The sequence below is a fragment of the Sinohyriopsis cumingii genome, chromosome 14 (assembly GCF_028554795.1).
Source record: "Sinohyriopsis cumingii isolate HCF-2022 chromosome 14, ASM2855479v2, whole genome shotgun sequence".
Lineage (NCBI taxonomy): Eukaryota > Metazoa > Mollusca > Bivalvia > Unionida > Unionidae > Sinohyriopsis > Sinohyriopsis cumingii.
Window position 1 is genome coordinate 124,413,738 of NC_142974.1, and position 20,233 is coordinate 124,433,970.

The following is a 20,233-nucleotide window of genomic DNA, read 5'->3' on the forward strand; positions in this document are numbered from 1 at the left end:
TCTGGTAGGTACTAAGTAACGGTGTTGTAAGTGGCTGATCTGAATACGCAACACATTAGATAGGTAAATGAAATGAAATTGATAGGGACAAAGGAAGCTTGACAGAGACAAAGAAAACATAGAAATATAGTTATTCATACATATACGCATAACATGGTGGGTCTGTCTAGTCTCAAGGGGAATTGAATATGGTGGGCTTTGTAAAAAGACAATGGGAAAGTTAACATAGTGGGCCTGTCTAGGGAAAAGGTGAATTGCACATAGGGTTTGTCTAGGGACAAGAGGAAATGGAAAAGGATGGGTCTGTCTAGGGACAAGGGTGTATAAGGTTAGAATATACAAAACACACACAAAAAAAACAAGCAAACAGGTAAGCAAACAATATTCAACATAAAGACAAGAATAAATTGGCTATAAAGTATTGATCCTTTCAAGGCATACGAGCGGTCTTTGAAACGGACCCTTAAGCTTATGTTAACACCATTCAGTTAACACACAAAATATCGCATTGACCTTCCTCTCTTCCTCAAAACCTCGTGTGGCATCCGGATCGTAGATCAAGACTCGCTTTAGACAGCCATACCTCTCCACAGAGATCTTTCGCTTCCAAATATACCATTCAACACTCCATACTCATTCAATCCAAAACTACTTACGTTAGTTTGGAGTGTAAGTGAAGATGAAATTGCACAAACTTACTATTCATCATACGACACAATATGCTAACCATTATATCATTTATACCATCCATCACCCCACACTGTCTAAATATCATGTTACTTTAGAGTGTAAGAGAAAGAAATGAAAACAAATAAAGTATGATATTCCTTACACCAAAAATAAAATACCATCCATTCCACCACTATGCTATTCAACGTCCCATTACGTTCCAACACTACATATACAAATTATCACAAGCGTTCTATGCTAGTTTATGTGCAGGAATAAGAGATAAAAGTAAACAAAATATACCCTCACACACCATATATGCCGTTCATCACCCTATACTACCTTAATATCGTCCTGTAGCTTATAGTGTAAGAGAAGCAGATGAAATCTCACAAACTAGACTATCCCTTAGACCACATAATTATTGTCTATTAAACACCAAACAAACACACACATGTATACATTCTCCAAAGTCACTTTGTTAGTTTAAAATGTAAGAGAATGAGATTATATCACAAAACAGACTGCTTCTAACACCACCAAAAATACTATATAGAAAAAGCTAGTGTCTATTTATGGTCACAACTTGTAAGAAAGTCAATTTTAGAAAAACTCGTATCTATTTATAATCACAACTTGTTGGAAATTCCTTTGGAATAACCTAGTATTTATTTTCAGCCATAATTAGTGGTAAATTCCTACGAAAGAAACAGTCTATATTTATATTCTCAGCTTTTGCGACAATCCTATTTGAAAAACCTTGTATATATTTATAGGTACAACTCGTTCAAATTCCTGTAGAAAAATACATTCTATATTTATAGACCCAAAATGTTTACCCAGAATGAAGTCATTGTAATGGACACTAGGGGAAAATCGCAACAAACTGGTTGCCTGAATATGCGCTACTGTAGGTAGATAGGTGAAATTAATTTGATAGAGACAGAGGGAGTTTTATACGGACAAATAAAGACCACACACACACACACACTCCAAATGTCATGTGTTAGCTTAGAATGTAAACGAATATGCAATTTCACAAAACCGACTATCCCTTACCAAAACAATATCAACTATGCCATTGACACCCCTACACACACTATCCCATACGTATTGTATTTATTCTTAGCATGTAAACGAAGTGGATGAAATCTCAGAAAAAGACTACTCCTTTTTACTATAAAAATACTATCCATCACACCACAATGCTATACAGCATATCATATTCACTATCCAAAATACCATGTGTTCACATAGAGTGTAAGAGAAGGGGATGACATGTCGCTAAATGAATTATCCTTTACACCAGAAAGACACTATGACACCACTATATCATCCAACATCCCTATTCTTTTCAACATCCCATAAACACATTATCACAAGCGGCCATTTTCATCGTAAAGTTTAAGAGAAAAAGATGAAATCCTACAAAAATACTCTTACATGCATTATATGCCATCAACATCCCATTATGCACTCTATTAAAACGCTATTTGTTAGCTGTTCGTAACTTTGTTTGCTTGTTTGTTTGTGTTTGCCTACGTTGACCCCATACACCTTTGTCCATAGAGAGACCCATCCTGTTCCATTTCCTCTTTCACCTACCGATCTACAGTAGCGTGCATTAAGGTCAACCACTTGCCACGCTGTACATATTACTCGCCCGATTGAGTTCAGCCACTTGCAACATTATTGCAATTTTTCTCCAGTGTCGAGTACCGTGATGTCACCACTGTTAAAGTCCCCATGTCATTATATTCGATATTCATTTTCTTGCGTGAAGTCACATTGTCGCAATATCGTCCCCATTACCTAATGTACGGCCTTAAAATATGTGGAATATCTTGTACATTCGATAAACGTTGAGAGCTGTTTTGTTCTATAGAAATTAACATGAATCTCGCAATAAAATGGACCATGCTGACACTTAGTGGATGACGTTTACACATACAAGTCCACTTGTACACATGCCTTTTCTCCATAGAATTGTACACATACGCCATTTCTCCTTTAAATACACATATTACTTTTATTCTGGTTAAAATCTGAAATTTTTCTTCAAAAATTTGTTCTAGAATATTCAGTTTTGTTATTCACTTATGACTTTTCCTGTTGAATTGTTTTCTTTTCAGTCTGCATCCAGTTTCATCAGGAACCAGCATTTTCAGCCATTAATATGACAACTATTTGACCCACAAATATGCATTATGGTCTTGGTTGACAAAAGTGCTTTGTCTAGCTATAATTAAAAGTAAAGAAACCTGCCGATGAGGTGCTGTATGCAATTCTACCCATCGTATTTGATTTAAATGAAGACGAAGAAAGCTCAAAGATCAAAAATCAAACCTCGAAAACCCTTATATCCAATCAAAATTGAAGCAATGACAGATATATGCTTTTTGTTATTAATGTTAGTTTGCAACTCTGGATAGTATAAAAGTGAACGTTTTACAAGTTTGTCAGTAAAAATGTTCGGTAAAAATAATTTGAATTCAGTATTATGTTGACAGAAATTTGAATGTACAAGTCTTAATCATGTTTACTAAATTTTCCGCAGCACTGAACCTATTTGTCGTGAGCTATCATTAAGAACCAAACCAAATTGAATGTTTCTAGCAGAGTAGCAATGGCTTCAGTTTTCTATATTCCACTGAAATAAACCGTAAATTACTATCTTACGGAACGATATAAAAAATTAATAAAATAGTATTACTGCGGTCGACTTAAGATACTAGCAGTTATAGGTCTGGTCTGGATCTTGGTATTCATGTTAGACTTCATAAAGTTAGGTGACCAGACTAATTATACAAGGAGGTACCACAGGTGACGTAATCTACACTTGTTGTTCATGCAACTGGCCAGCATGATCATGGCTTCCCTGTGACATAGCATACTAATGGGGGACAGTGTTTTAACAGGCGATGCAAATGGCACAGAAGTATAAAAAATAATACATCCTTGAATTTCTGTGGAGGATATATAAAAACTTGTGTTTATTGACATGACTTGTCGCTTTGATTACTATCCGTAGTGGAAGAAATATTGCCAACTTATAAGAGTAAACATGAAACATAAAATTTATATAAAGTTGAGATGTGCAGCAAGTAAGAATTTACCTCCATTGTGTTCTTAGAACTGAGTATCCGAACAGGTATCTGAACCTTAAATATGTATCTTCTCCATGCTGACAATGGCAATGCATGATATTGCATTATACATTATTGAGAAGGTCTCACTATGATTGGCTAATGTTTGTCTAGGGCTCGAGCGTCACTCTTTTTGTCAGATCAGTGACAGTAGATCTGTTTTTATATTCTTTTAAGAATAATAATAGCACATCATTGTCATATAGGATGGGTAATTCAACTTGCTTAATAATAAACACCTTTGTCCTCTCATTAACGAAAGCATTGGGTCTGTGGACAACAAAAATGAAGATCTGTGAAACGGTGAGTTTAATAAAACGACGAACAAATAAAATAATGAATGCCAGGAAACTTTTAAAAAGTACCTGTTTAAACGAAACACACTAAAATTCTTCACGCATTTTATCTTCTTAAGTCTCTATATGTATTTATTGACCTGTAGGTTATTCCACACACACACACACACACACACACATTATTGTATTCCTTGCCAGAGTCATTAAAATTTGACATTTACATCTGACAAGTTAGATGTGTCTGTCCCACTGGTCATCAAGCAATCTTATTTTCTGTGTTGTACTTAGTAAACTTAACACCAAATGAATTTACATTGACAGGAGAGGAAGAGTCCAATAACAGTTCCTTTTGCAGCTTTGGCAGTTTAGTTCAATGACTCAGCCCTTCAGTTAATATTAATCATATTAGCATGTCAATTTGTTTTTAATAACTTCGAAAAAGTAATGAATACTCATATAATTTTCTCCAAATATTTGATTTACAAATCATGCATTTTGCTGGAAATGTTCTACAACTAAGAAATAAATGCTAAATAATAAAACCTCCAAGGTGAAGAAATTGTTTAGAAATTACTTTCCACTTTGAACTGGTAGTTGGCCGCAGACAACAACTACTTCCTTCTTTGTTACATATGACCTGTCATAGCAAATTTGCTACTATAACCAAAGAACCTTTTTAACTTTCTGCACATGGTCTTTGGATATAAAAAATCACACATGTGATTTTCGTTTCTTTTTATCTATCTGATACGGCAGTCATGTACAATAATTCTGATGAGGTGTGAGAATAATTATAGGCTTAAATTAATGGTTTTCCGAAATTTTTGTATTTCAATCGGATAGTGCGCCATTTTGTGATCATTAGAAAGCATTAAAGTAAGCCAAGAAATGTCATTTAAAGTGAAACAAATAAATGCCAATATTTTATCAGAAATTAATCCAGTGAAATCTTAAATGAAATCAACATTTCTAAACATGCTACCAAATTTAGCAAATTAATTGCCGGTAACATTATTCAAGTTGGTCCACTTACCTTAATAATTGGCTTTGCGAGCTGCCATATGCTCCAGTTCTAACCAAATGATTATAATTTATAAGTGCAAACATACCAGTGCTGATAGTTGATCAAAGTGTAGTCCATTTATGTCATCAGTGTTTCCTCCTTCTCTATCATAAACTTCAAATGTAATCTCAAAACAATCCAACCTAATTCAGTTGCACCTAAGCATGATATTAGTGTTGTCTCCACCTAGTTCATACATATTTTCTACTGGTGCGATATTATTGGTCGTCAAGGTGAATACTGTTGTGAAGTTGATGTCAATCAGTGCCTCCTACAGTAAATTTCTTATGGACAGCGCACTCTTAGTAAAAAATATAAAAAAGAAATATAAATTTTTTTAAAAAAGCCAGAGACAAATCAAGGGTAATTACAATTGATGCTCCTGCCCAAATCAGAAAGACGCACAGGTCGGAATTTCTGCACGTCAAAAATGAACTTGCATGTTTATAGTGGCACCATTTTCCCCAGTACTTTGTGTTGCTGGCTGTGAGGTGATGTCATTCCCATTTCTAATACCCAAATCGAAGAACCTTGGTTGTTCCCATTGACCATAGTTGTGTAAAAATCTGAAGTTGCCCGAGGATAGAGAGTATAAATAGGGTCCATCCACTCCTGATTTCAGACAGCATTAGTCCATAAATTAATGGTTTTCCCAAAAACAAAGGTTTTTTATATAGTTCATACTTTAATTGGATACTCCACCATTTTGTGATCGATTCACAGCCTTAATTTAAGCAAAGAAATGCCATTTTCCAGTGCATTTATAAATGTAGTTGATTGGCAATATGTCTGCCTCTTATACAAAATATCCAGATTCAACTCTCGCTCTATGCTGTTTCGTAATGTCTTTGTAGTGTAGTGTATTCTTTGCCATCTTGAGTAAGGAAATAATTATGTTACTCCAATTTACCGTGCAAATGAACACAAAACACTGCAAAACATAGCAGCAAACAGTTGACACTACATAAAAGCTCTGCAACGTTTCAACTTGTATAACTTAGCTAGCCATCTCATTTGAGCAACAACCACCAATCCCCAATCAAAGAACTGATTAACTCAATATGTACTGGAAACTTTTCTAATTCAACTCGAGGTTAAGGAGTTTAACATTATTCAAGTGTTAACAGCAATGACTTTAAAATATGGAATATGTACTCGGCTGCTGTGCGAATAGCTTTATGTAAATTACGTGATTATTATTTGCACAGCAGGTGTGTTAATAGTGTTGAAGCACATGTTCTAAAGTAAAGGTCCTAAGGGGATACATAAGAGGGTTCAACATGCTGACTCCCTGCACCATGTGTGACCTTAAGTGATAAAACGTCCTGGTAAACTTCAACGAAAACATTCGCTAAAGGCATTTTCTACAACAAAACGTAGTCTGACTGTGTTAATTGCAGACATTTTATCTGATTCTAATCAAGAAACCAAAGTGCACAAAATCCAAATTATACAATCCAATTAATGCTATATATCCACTCTCCACATACTCTTTTGCAACCTTTAGTGTATAATTTAAATTTCCAAAAATATTTTATTAAGTAGGAAATTGTGAGCTAATTTTCCAAATTAGACGGGGACAACCAAGTCCAGTGATTGTCAAATTCTGGAGCCTGGAATGTAAACTCTCCATTATCAATAAGCGGAAGGATTTAAAACAGAACAAAGGAATTAGACTGGTAAAGGATGTGACCAGGATGAATTCTGAACTTATCAATAAATTATCCAGGCATGAGGAAATTGACTGTGCATTGTACTTTTATGGATCTGTGTATGGTAAAACAAAATCAGGAAGAAAGGGATAACATTTGACATCTATGATGAAATTGATGAGAAAATTAGAATATAAGTGTAATATGCAACTTTGAACTCATGAAATTTACCAAATAGATAAGTGAAATTTTGTTTTGGTACTCCTTTTTCTACCCCAATCGGTTTTAAAAAAGTATATAAGTTACTTCTTTCCCTCGCCGGTTTTGTCATTAATTAATAGATTTGTTTGTTTGCTAATCCATTGTTTCAGATCTTTCCCTAATCAATTCACTCACGAATTCATAAATCGTCTTTCACTCATATACACATTCATTACTCAGTCGTTTATTCACCTTATTCATCACTACTCTTCCACGTTAAATATTTCAGTCTCCCATTCTTGCTCATTCATTCAATCACCCACCACTTCCAGGTATCCTCTCATTCATGCTTTCTTTTTTCTTCTCTTTTACCCTTTCTTTCATTCATTCATTTGTAATGTATACTCTTATTAATATGTGCCTATTGGTTTACAAAACTGTCTTAGCTCTGGAAAGGTCTGTCAGAGGTGCAATAAGAATTACCGCAAATGGAGTCGCTTCACTTGTTTTCTGTCGTATACTGTATCAATGTTAACTGCACCCAAACCTACAGCATGTACTGTAACATCATGGATGATTTTGTTATGGATGTCTGTATTGTGTGTGAGTGTGAGTGTGAGTGTGAAAGCCATGCATATAATAAACCCAAGGTGATAATTGCTTCATACATTCCTGTACAAGAACATGTATGTGTAAAATTTCTGCTGTTTTCATGGATAATAACATAAAATTTATATATATAAATATTAGAGGCCTGCAAGGTTCAGTCTTTAATGGAAGGGACATTTGGAATTTTGAATTCGTTATTCATAGAGAAAGATGTGACAGTCAAGGCAGATTTATTATTTTAGATATTACAATTAATGGAAACAGAATAATCCTCGTGAATTTGTAGGGTTATAATGATGATAGTCCTAGATGTTTTTAGAAAGATAAAAGAGGAGACCATCTTTTCGAGAACTCAATTATTATGTGCAGAGACTGGAATAATGTTCGAGACTTAAATTGGGATACTTATAATATTGTACACAACAAAACAAGAACAGTCTATAGCAGTGATTCGAGACGCGCGCGTGTGTGTGTGTGATTTGGATTTTTAACGTAGCTTTAACAATTTTTCAGTTATATCGCTACGATGTCTGCAGTGTGGCAGTTTATATTGATGTCTGGTACTAGGGGCATCATTCCGCAGACATGTATTATAATGTCCCACCCAGACACATTAACCTGACACCTGGCCAACCAGTCCTAACACTAACCTCTTAATGACGAGCGCCAAGAGAGGCAGATTTATTACCAAGTCTTTGGTATGATTCGGCCGGGGATCGAACCCACGACCTCTCGCAACCAAGGCCTGAAAAACGATGAAAGATTAGATTACTTTCTTGTATCGGGTGACATTCATATGAATACAGTTGATGCGTGTATCTTGTCAGGGTATAAGACTGATCATCCAGCTTTTCTTTTGAGTGTGGCTTTTTCAATATGTCCAAGGGGAACTGGATATTGGAAATTTAATGCCCAACTGCTGAGGAATATTGATTATACTGATTTGGCCAAAAAGTGTATAACTGACACTGTAAATGAATATATGTAGGAAGACATAAAGATGGCTCTTTCCACGTTTCTTTTTCCTGTAATGATCAAATGTTCTTTGAAATGTTGAAAATGAAAATATGATCTGAAACTACGTCATTCTATTAGGCAAACAAAAGAGAAATGGGCAAAATTAAAGAAAATTGAGCAGAAGTCGGGGGTGGTGCTGTCGAATAACATAGATGGGTAAACTCTGGAAAATTTAGAGAGAAAAAAGCAGAATTAGAGGAATCTAGGAAGAAATACACAGAAGGTGTTGAATTAAGATATAAATCTAGATGTTAAGAATTTTGGGGAAAAAATCTCAAGTACTTTCTAAACCATGAAAAAAGAAACTATGTCAATAAGACAATAAAGGAAAATATTTTAGATGATGGAACAAATATATCTGACCAAATATGTATTTTACAAGCTCAAAAGTAGAATTACTCAGCTTGATGATGAGGCTACCCAAGAAACTCGAAATAGATTTTTTAATCACAATATTAAACGTAGTCAAGAGGAAAGAGAATCATGCGAGGGTCTGCTTACAATTAATGAATTCGTAATGTCTCTAAAACGGATGGAAAATGGAAAAGGAGAAAGTCCTGGCTAAGATGGATTCACTGTAGAGTTCTATAAATTCTTTTGGAAGTCTTTTGGGGAATTTATATGCAGATCAATAAATTACGGATATAATGTACGAAAACTTTCAGATTTTCAGACTCAAGGAGTCATCACTTGTCTACCAAAGGAAGAAAAGATAGAAGATATTTTGAAAACTGGAGGCATATATCACTTTTAAATATTGACTATAGGATTGCTTCGGGAGACATTGCAGCTAGGATTAAAAAGATTCTTCCATCAATAATCAGTGATACTCAAAAAGGATACATGAGGGGTATATTCATTGGAGAAAATACCAGGCTATTATACGATATCATGGACCAACTTGAGAATGAAAATAAATATGGTTTATTATTGTTAATAGACTTTGAAAAGGCCTTTGACTCAATTAACTGGACCTTTGTGGAAGAAGCTTTACAATCTTTTAGCTTTGGTAATTCCGTTTGTAAGTGGTTTCAACTGTTTTGTAATGTCTCTAAAAGTTGTTATAAATAATGGGCATATGTTATCTTTTTAAACTTGAAAGAGGATGTCCACAAGAAGATTCCCTTGCACCTTATTTGTTCATCACTGGGATTGAGATTTTAGTTATAACTTTAAATCAAAATATGGATGTATGGGGGCCGATCTTTGGCGTCAGTGAATATAAACTGGGACATTATACCGATGATGCTTTTATTCCTCTTCATGGATCTGAACTTTCTCTTAAAGGAACTATGACTATCTTGCAAAGGATTTTTTTCTATTATATGGACTTAAATGTAACATAAAAAACAAAAGCTATTTGGATTGGAAACAGGAAATTTTCTACTGAAAGAATATGTCCCGAAATGGGCCTAATTTGGTCCTCTTCCACCTTTACACTCTTTAGCATAACTTTCTTTTTCCAGATTTACAACAAAAGGTGGAAATTAATTAATTCTTGTAAAAAAAACTCTTGTTCTGCTCATATTCATACATCATTTTTCAGCACTTTCAAAACCATCAGCAAGAGTTGAAGCCGAACTAAATCCCACATTATTTCAATTTGTATGGGGTGGAAAAGCAGAGAGAATAAAACGTGATATACTACTATCCCCAGAAAGCTAGGTAGGAGTAAATACGATACACATATTTTCATTCATTAGGTATAGTAAGATAAAATGGGTAAAAATATTGCTGGAAAAGGAAAATGGAACACGGCAGAACTTTGCTAATACAATTATACTCAGAAATAAAAAGGATATCTGGAATTTAGGGAGAAGGAAATCAGAAGAATTTAGTAAGCTCATTAAAAACAGTTTTTGTAGAGATGTAGTTTTGGCAATATTTAATTGGAAAGAGGAACCACAAAGTCCAAACGAGTATTTATCCACGAGTATTTTAAATTTTATTCCCCCTAAAATGTTCTATCAATACAAATCCTGAACTGAAGCCGGATTTGAAATTCTGAATGATCTAGTAGATGATCATGGTAATTTAATACCTTTTGAAATAATAAAACAAAAAACTGGAAGCGATGATTTCTTGAAATACTTCTCTTTAATATCCAAAATTCCAAAAGCATGGAATGACACCATAAAAAAACATTTAGCAATTTTGATAAGCAGTAGGATACAATGAACTTGCAAAGACAAAATTCATTCAAGCTTGTTTACAAAGATCTTTAAAACAAAAAGCTAAAAGGCAACACACTGCTAAGCAAGAAACTTGGATGCAAGTATTTAACAAAACTATAAGTAGTGAGGAGTGGTCTGAGATTTATAGCCGGACGAAATGCTGCACCAAGGATATCTTCTAACTTTAAATTAATGCATACAATAATCACTACTAATGATTTTCTGAAAAGAATTAACATATTAGACTACAACAAATGTACTTTCTGTAAAAGTGAAAATTAAAGTATTGAGTATCTCTACTATGAATGCAATATTACTACACAGATTTTGTAGTGTTTTATTGAAGTTTTTGCACCTTTTTGCCCAAATATTGTACATTTGTCCAAAAACTAAACATTTTTAGGAAGTGAACAACTGGACAGTTTGTGTAATTTCTTGCTTATTTTGGCAAAATATTATATTTATACTTGCAGATTCAATATGAAAAATCCTTCCATTTATGCTTAAACTAAATATTTGACTATTAAGGGAAATTTGCTATCACTGAATAATAGCAGATGTAAAAACAGACAATCCCACCACTATAATACTTTCTGTGTTGCAACTGCCTCAGCCTGCACTGTAAATCTAATGCCACTGTCTCTGAAGGGCTGCATATAATACCATATTTAAGAGGAATCACAGACTCTAAATTTAATGGTAAACAAAGATCTTCTCCTCTATCATAGACACACAATTTATTAATCATGTCATGAGAATGTAGAGCATTCTATACAAGTGGATCTTCTCTTTTAAAACCTAGATAAATACCTTACCACCTTCAATAACTAAATTTAGCCCTATAATAGCCTTTAAAGTTGTGATACATGACATCAGTCAAAATAACCACTGCACTAGAATTTTGTTCATGACAGCCATTGTTTCAAAATAATTGTAAATAAATTCACATACCGATATCGTATACTGAAGCAGTAAACAATTATAAAATCTGACGAAAATATTGCACAAGAGTGTGTGTGTGTGTGTGTGTGTGTGTGTGTGTGTGATTGTGTGTGTGATTTGGATTTTTAACATAGCTTTAACAATTATTCAGTCACATTGCTACGATGTCTGCAGTTTGGCAGTTTATAGTGATGTCCAGCACTGGGGCATCATGCTGCAGACATGTAGTATAATGTACCACCCAGTCACATTATCCTGAAACCAGGCCGACCAGACCTAACACTAACCTCTTAATGCTGAGCGCCAAGCGAAGCAGCTGTTGGTACCATTTTTGTAAGTCTTTGATATGACTCAGCCGGGGATCGAACCACATGACCTCCCACATCAATGTTCACAAGACCAAACATTATAGCAATGATATACTGTCATGGTGAAAGATGACACTCCAAAATTTATATATCATTGCCAGTTGAGAAATTATATAAAGTTTTCAAAAGAACTTTAAAAATATCACATGCCGAAATGAATGATGTTTCAACATTATCATAAAACTGTATTTAAAACCTACTATTTTGTATATTACCCATCGCTGTAACCCATGTAAGTGGGATTAAATCTCAGTTGAGTGACAGATAAAAATTATCTGACCAGCAACAGAGACACCAATCACACAATTTAATCATATTAACAAGTTGTATTAAGTTATTATGAATACTCTGTAAATGCACACCATCTCTGTCGATTAAATAATCTTGAAAAGTCCCTGACTGAAACACATGGATGCTTTGGATGAGATCAAATGACATTCATTTCATCCATTGTGTTGATTATTTTAACTCATCTAAGTTGCAATTAACTGTTAGGTATTTACAGAGATATCAGTGGAAACAAATCATCTTCAAAGTTTCTCATCTCATGCCGAATAATTAGAAATACTTGTACAGTATTCTGTAAGAAACACACAATCTGAATTTCGTAAAATTGTTTCTATTTCTAGCTATGTGTTACTGTGTGTATATTTTGTATACAAAACAGACATGATTATTTTATACCTTATAATTTCAACATCTCAACATATTCTATTATCAACTACTCAAATCGTTCAATATGCAAAAATATATCAATACAACTATGAAGGTTATATATTATTCAAATATCAACAATATACACCATAGAATTGTCATTTAATTATTTCCTTCTATTTGTACCTTTTACCAGCTCGGTAACGATACTTTCTGAATCAAATTCTTCTACAAATGGACATTCTTCACATATCCGGATGAGTTTTGCCAATTTCACATTGTCAAGTCTAGACCCTGCCTTTGTAATCAGATAATTCTGGCTAGAAAAGCCATGCTCCAAGCCACACTTGTAAGAGGAACCTTCAGGATATACTTGGCCAGTACACAATAATCAGAAAATGTGTCACTATATTAGTCAACTAGTTCCTGACACATATTTCAGTGATTTTCCATGAAAGTTTTTGAATACTGCCTTAAGCTGTAAAAGTCCTGTTTAATTCTGTCAGTGTCAACAAGTCCACCATTATCTCCCTTTAGTCCCAAAACATTCACAGATAATATCCAAGTCCTCATGTCCATGAGATGATCTGGAATTAAGGATTCTATTCGCTGTTTGAATGATTCCTCAAATCTATCAGCAATGTTCTCCTTAAGAATGTCTATGTAATGGATTGCAGCATTCTGAAACAATATTCTGTTCTGCTCAGTGTCCAACATTCTGTAGCTCTTCACCATCTTTAAGTTTCAGCTTTTCTAATGTCTCAACAGTACTTTTAACCATGACATTCACAACCTGAATGTCAAACTCCTCTTTCCAAAATACATGACACAACTTGTTCACAATATTTAGAACATCTACTAAAAATGCTGCATGAAACAAAAATGAAGACTGTCTTTGTTTAAGAAGTACTCCCTAGGCTTCTGTACAATTAGCTACTGCTTGGTTTCTAGTTTGGTGACTAGAGATGGATACAATTCATAGATTGCTTTCACATTCTCTAATGTAAGTCATCTGAAGCTGGCAGGTTTCTTTAGGCAAATTTGTTTTGAGTCAATACTGTCTGCAAGAACAGATTCCTTTTAACTCAACTTATTGTAAATGATGGCTCAGTTGTGGTAATAACTGCAGACATTCTTCACAGTGATGTGATACTCCTGTCATCACAGAAACACAAACACTAGTCACAGATATAATCTTCATCATGTCCAAACCTATCTTAACACACAATGTTTCAAGTTCACGCACAACAGTATCAGCCTTTCCATTCAAAATGTCTACATAATCAATGAAATCAATGACAGGTTCAGAAGTTCCTGTTTTTAGTCATTTAAAGTACACATTCATCTTCTTGTCGACAGTAATATCTGTTTTCTCTTTGATGATTATGCCAACAAAATCACTGCGGCTGATGTCATCTAAAATGGAGTCTTGTATCATGTCTTCATCTATGAAATTCAGCATTTTGTTTTGGGTGCCTGCATCACAGAATGTTGATTTATTGTGTAAGGCAGGACAACCTTTCTGGTTCTAAAGGCAGGAAAAAAAATTAAATTAGCATATATCTGAAAAAAAAACTAATATTAGTACAGTCATCACAGTCCAAACATTCATGTAATTCCATTAATACATCCATTTTTATTATAAAAATACACGTAATATATTATTCCAATGAACCAACTTCAGAAATGTTTTAACTGTAAAGCCTATCAAATTTGCTTCTTGATACAGAGCAAAGGAAAATTAGCTATCACCAGTCATTGTTTTTTATTCCTCATTATTCATTAAGTAAATCTGAATAAATGGTGGCCATATTGAAAACACTCATAAACACAACTTTTTGGCAAGACACATGGCATTTAGGATACTACAAAATATACCTGAAACCCACAGCATAATGTACTAAATTTTTCTACCTGTATCTAATCAAGCCATTCTGAGTGTCTTGAAGTAGACCACTGTTCGCCATGAAATAGTGTCCTGAAATGTGGAATCTTTGACTCTATACCTTCTATAATAGATTTCTCAATCTGACCTTCTATCACATTAGCTATAGTATGGTGTTTTGTCTTTGCCCTCCTCTTCTATCACATTAGCTATAGCATGGTGTTTTGTCTTTGCCCTGCTCTTCTGTCACATTAACTATAGCATGGTGTCTTGTCTTTGCCCTCCTCTTCTATCACATTAGCTATAGTATGGTGTTTTGTCTTTGCCCTGCTCTTCTGTCATATTAACTATAGCATGGTGTCTTGTCTTTGCCCTGCTCTTCTATCACATTAGCCAAAGCATGGTGTTTTGTCTTTGCCCTCCTCTTCTATCACATTAGCAATAGCATGGTGTTTTGTCTTTACCCTCCTCTTCTATCACATTAGCTATATCATGGTGTTTTGTCTTTACCCTCCTCTTCTATCACATTAGCTATAGCATGGTGTTTTGTCTTTACCCTCCTCTTCTATCACATTAGCTATAGTATGGTGTTTTGTCTTAGCCCTCCTCTTCTATCACATTAGCTATATCATGGTGTTTTGTCTTAGCCCTCCTCTTCTATCACATTAGCTATAGCATGGTGTTTTGTCTTAGCCCTGCTCTTCTATCACATTAGCTATAGCATGGTGTTTTGTCTTAGCCCTGCTCTTCTATCACATTAGCTATAGTATGGTGTTTTGTCTTTGCCCTCCTCTTCTATCACATTAGCTATAGCATGGTGTTTTGTCTTTGCCCTCCTCTTCTATCACATTAGCTATAGCATGGTGTTTTGTCTTTGCCCTGCTCTTCTGTCACATTAACTATAGTATGGTGCTTTTTTGTTTGCCCTGCCAGCTTCAGTGGCAAGCAGATGATCAGGGTTATTTCATGACAATTTATGGCACTCCTTTGAAGATTAAAATTGCCTTAAGTAGTAAACAAACTTGATTTTTCAGCATCCTTACACCAGTCACATATCATCACTCCATTCCCATCTCCAACACCATTTCTGGCTCATGCAAATTCACTTTTCCACTCATCCTTAAATTTTCTAACAAATCTAAGAGACTTATTCTCCTCAGAGCTGACACTATTGTTCTGTTTTCTTGGATTCTGAGGGTCAGAAAATTCATCATCGTTGAGTTGATTATGAAACTGAGACAGAAAAGAAAATGTACTTCTCTTGCCATTGTGATTTTAAAGTTCAGATGTATTCACTGAGTGTTATATCCATTCAATTTTTTTCTGAATAATCTATTAATTACAATGCTTAAGGTTTTATATGTTTTGATGATTGAAGCAAATTAATTGCCAATAAAACACAATCCCATGCTAAAAACTGGGTTCACGAGGAGCCATATTTTCCAGTTTTGTCTAAATGATTATAATTTAAAGCACAATCAAACAAACGCCACTGTTTAATCATAAATTAATCCAGTGAAGTCATAAATGATTCAAAAATTTTAAACATTCTACCAAAGGAAGCAAATTAATTGCTGATAAAATGATTCAAGTTGGTTCACTTACATTAACAACTGGCTTTTTATGTTACTGGGTGTGAGGTGGTGTAATTCCCATTTCTAAAACCCATATTGGAGAACCTTGGTTGTTCCCATTGACCATGGTTGTGTAAACATCTGAGGTTCCTCGAGAAGAGAGAGTATAAATAGGGCCCAGGTGCTCATGATTTCAGACAGACAACATTTATACTCTTAGTCATCTGCCTCCTTTCAAAATGAAAATTCCGATGTAAATTACAAACTCTGAATTAAAATTTTACTCTTTGGATAAACATGTCCACATATCAGCCTTATCTCTAGGTTCCTGATTCAACAGAGGGAAAATTAATATTACCATACAGCACTGCTCCTTTCAGACTTTATTTATATTTCCAAATTGAAAATCATTTTGGTATATTTCGAATATTATGATAGCAATACATTTTTTAACAACTGTAATTCACAAAACAGAAACTCGTTTTGCTTCTTAATTTTCTAATGTTTCACATAATGGTCAAATTAAAACTGGGATAAATAGGATAAATAGATTTACAGTTCTCATGGTTTAGTCCTCATAATGTTCAAATCCATCTTGTTAAAGCCAAATTTTCATTTAATGGAAGCAATACTAAAGATTGCTGGTCACCACTAAGAGTGCTGGTCACCACTAAGAGTGCTGTTCTAAAACAAGGAGAGATACAGAGAGTATGACACTGACACTTAACGTAACAGACAAATTGTTATTTATGTGTTTAATGTATCCTCCTGTGCCTCTTCAAATGTACACTATCCCTACACATTTTATCACAAACATTATATTTCAATAGTTTATCTCAGGAATGTATCCTTCTGTTCATCTTTATATTACTACTGCAAATAAACATTTTATCGCAAACTTCACAAACAAATGGTTTATCTCCAATATACTTCAATCATGTGTGTTGCAGAGGTCTCGGAAATGCTTAATCATGCCTATTTGGATCCAATTTTTTTATCTAAGACACAGAAAATCACTTATGCAGGAGTCCTCTATATGCACACAATAGCTGGACAGCAAATTTAAAGGCTTTTCAGTCCTGCTTGATCCGTCTGCTGAGTGGGAAAATGTGTTAATCAATTGATAAATTTAGCTGTGCTGATACATGTATTTAGAATGAGAAAATTCAGTAGCTAAAGAAAATAAAAAGGGATGAATACAGTAATGGCGGCTATAGGTGGAAGCTAGTAAAGTGGGCTCTGTAGATTTTGGCAGTTATAAGTGGTTATTTTTACAGTGAAATGGTTCATACTTGTTGGGATTATGTGTGAATATTCAAGGAATGCAGGACATACAACATTATTGGTAGATCTTAATCAGTTTTGAAAAAAAATATGTTTTCCATTCAAAATTCAAATATGATGGAATAGAGATGGAAGTTTAGTGGTGCAGTTTTGAGACATTCCCTACCTGATCTGTTTGACTCATTTACTTACTTCAGTGTAGTTTGCCTTCAATTGTAAGAATTGTTTGGCACATGGTGAGTAATAAATGTCAGTGTCACAACTGAGTAGTGAGAAAAAATTAGTCCAAACAAGATTATCTACAAGTATGAGTGGAAAGAAAGATCAAGGCAAGCAACAAATAAAAACCAGATTACAGAGTGGCACCCTAATGGAGACATCTGACACAAGTATGAGTGAATCAACCTTGAGTACAATTCAGCTGGACTTGGATGAAATAAAGCAAAGTCTCAGAGGGAGCATTTCAAAAGCAGATTTTACATCTGCTATTGCTGACTTGGTGAAAAAGGATGACCTAGCAGAAATTGTTACAACTATTGTGAGGAAACTGTTAGAGAATGTGAAGGAAGATCTGAGAAAGGAGATAGTAGCAGAAAGTGAGAGGGTAATAAAGGAGAGGACAGGAGAGTTGATGGACAGGGTGGATTCACTGGAATTTGAAAACCACCAACTGTTAGAAAAATTACAAGAAGTAAAGAAGGAAAATGATAAAATGAGGATTGATATGAAAGATTATGAGAGGAGATCAAAGCAAGCAAGTGCAGCTTCAAACCAGTTCGAACAATATTCAAGGAAGCTGAACATAAAAGTTTTAGGGCTGGAGGAGGAGGAAAATGAAAATCTGAGAGAAAGAATTCCGAAGTTGGTGAAGGAAGTTACAAAAATTAATTTAGATAACAGGGACATAGTGGCTGTGCATAGGATTCCAGGTCGACAGGGACAACCAAGGCCAGTGATTGTCAAATTCTGGAGTCTGGATTGTAAACTTCCAATTATCAAGAAGCGGAAGGAGTTTCTGCAGTACAAAGGAATTAGACTGGTAGAGGATGTAACCAGGCTGAATACTGAACTTATAAATAAATTATCTAGGCATCAAGAAATTGACAGGGCATGGTACTTTAATGGATCTGTGTATGGTAAAACCAAATCAGGAAAAAGGATAAAATTTGACATCTATGATGAAATTGATGAGAAAATTAGATTATAAGTGTAATAAGCAATTCTGTGAACTTATGAAATTGACCGAATAGGTATGTGAACTTTCGTTTTTATACTCCTTTTTCTACTCTAGTTTGTTTTAATATTTTGTTTATAAGACACTTCTTTCCCTCACCAATTTTATCCATAATTTATATGTCTGATGATTCACTGGTCCACTGTTATATCTCTCCCTAATAAATTCTCTCACTAGTTTATAAATCATCTTTCACTCATACTCTCATATACACATTTACTAAGTTGTTTACTCACTTTTCTCAACATTACTCTTCCATGATAAATCTCTCAGTCTCACATTTTTTGCTCATACATTCAATCACCCACCACTTCCTTGTATGCGCTCTTTCACTCTTTCTTTTTCTTCCCTTTTACCCCTTTTTTTCATTCATTAAGTTGTAATTTATATCCTTTTTAATCTGTGCCGTTTGGTTTACAAAACTATCTCTAGCTCCAGAAAGGTCTGTCAGAGGTGCATAAGAGTTATCACAAATGGAGTTGTTTCACTTGTTGTCCATAGTATACTGTATCAATGTCAAATGCAGCCAAAGCTACAGCCTTTACTGTAACACCATGGATGATTTTATTATGGATGTTTGTATTCTGTGTGAGTGTGAGTGTGAAAGCCATGCATATGATAAACTCAAGGTGATAATTACTTCATACATTCCTGTACAAGAATATGTATGTGTAAAATTTCTGCTGTTTTCATGGATAATAAAATAAAAATTATATCTATTAATGTTAGAGGCCTGCAAGGTTCAGTCTTAAAACGAAGGGATATTTTTCACTGGGTAAAACAAAAGAATGTATCTATAATATGCTTGCAAGAAACTCATAGTACAAAGAACGATGAAATATATTGGGCAGCTGAATGGGGATACAAATGTATATTTAGCCACTGCTCTAGTAAGAGTGCTGGGGTTGCAATATTTTTTAGAAATACTTTTGAATTTATAATTCATAGAGAAAGATGTGACAGTCAAGGGAGATTTATTATTTTAGATATTACAATTAATGGCAACAGAATAACCCTCGTGAATTTGTACGGTTACAATGATGATAATCCTAGCTTTTTTAGAAAGTTAAAGGAGGAGACTTTATGTTTTGAGAGCTCATCAATTATAATGTGCGGAGACTGGAATACTGTTCAAGACTTAGATTTGGATACTTATAATATTTTACATGACAAACACCAACAGTCTAGGGCAGCGATTCAAGACCTGAAAAACGAATTGGAATTAATTGATCCCTGGCGAAATTCCAACCAAGACTTAAAGATGTATACCTGGAGGCAAAAATCTCCCTTGAAACAAAGTAGACTAGATTACTTTCTTGTATCAGATGACATTCATATGAATACAGCAGATGCATGTATCTTACCAGGGTACAAGACTGATCATTCAGCTATTGTTTTGAGTGTGGCGTTTTCAACGTTTCCAAGGGGAAAAGGATATTGGAAATTTAATAACCAACTGTTCAGG

General features: G+C 34.4%; 1 long non-coding RNA gene across 1 annotated transcript; it reads right to left on the minus strand.

The window, feature by feature from the left end:
• Positions 1-10,727: 10,727 nt before the first annotated feature.
• Positions 10,728-17,439, minus strand: LOC149784770 (uncharacterized). The gene is made up of 2 exons (XR_016413956.1): positions 14,706-17,439; positions 10,728-14,319 (listed from the first exon to the last, which is right to left on the minus strand). It is a non-coding gene; the product is annotated as an uncharacterized LOC149784770 (long non-coding RNA).
• Between the last annotated feature and the right edge of the window lie 2,794 nt (positions 17,440-20,233).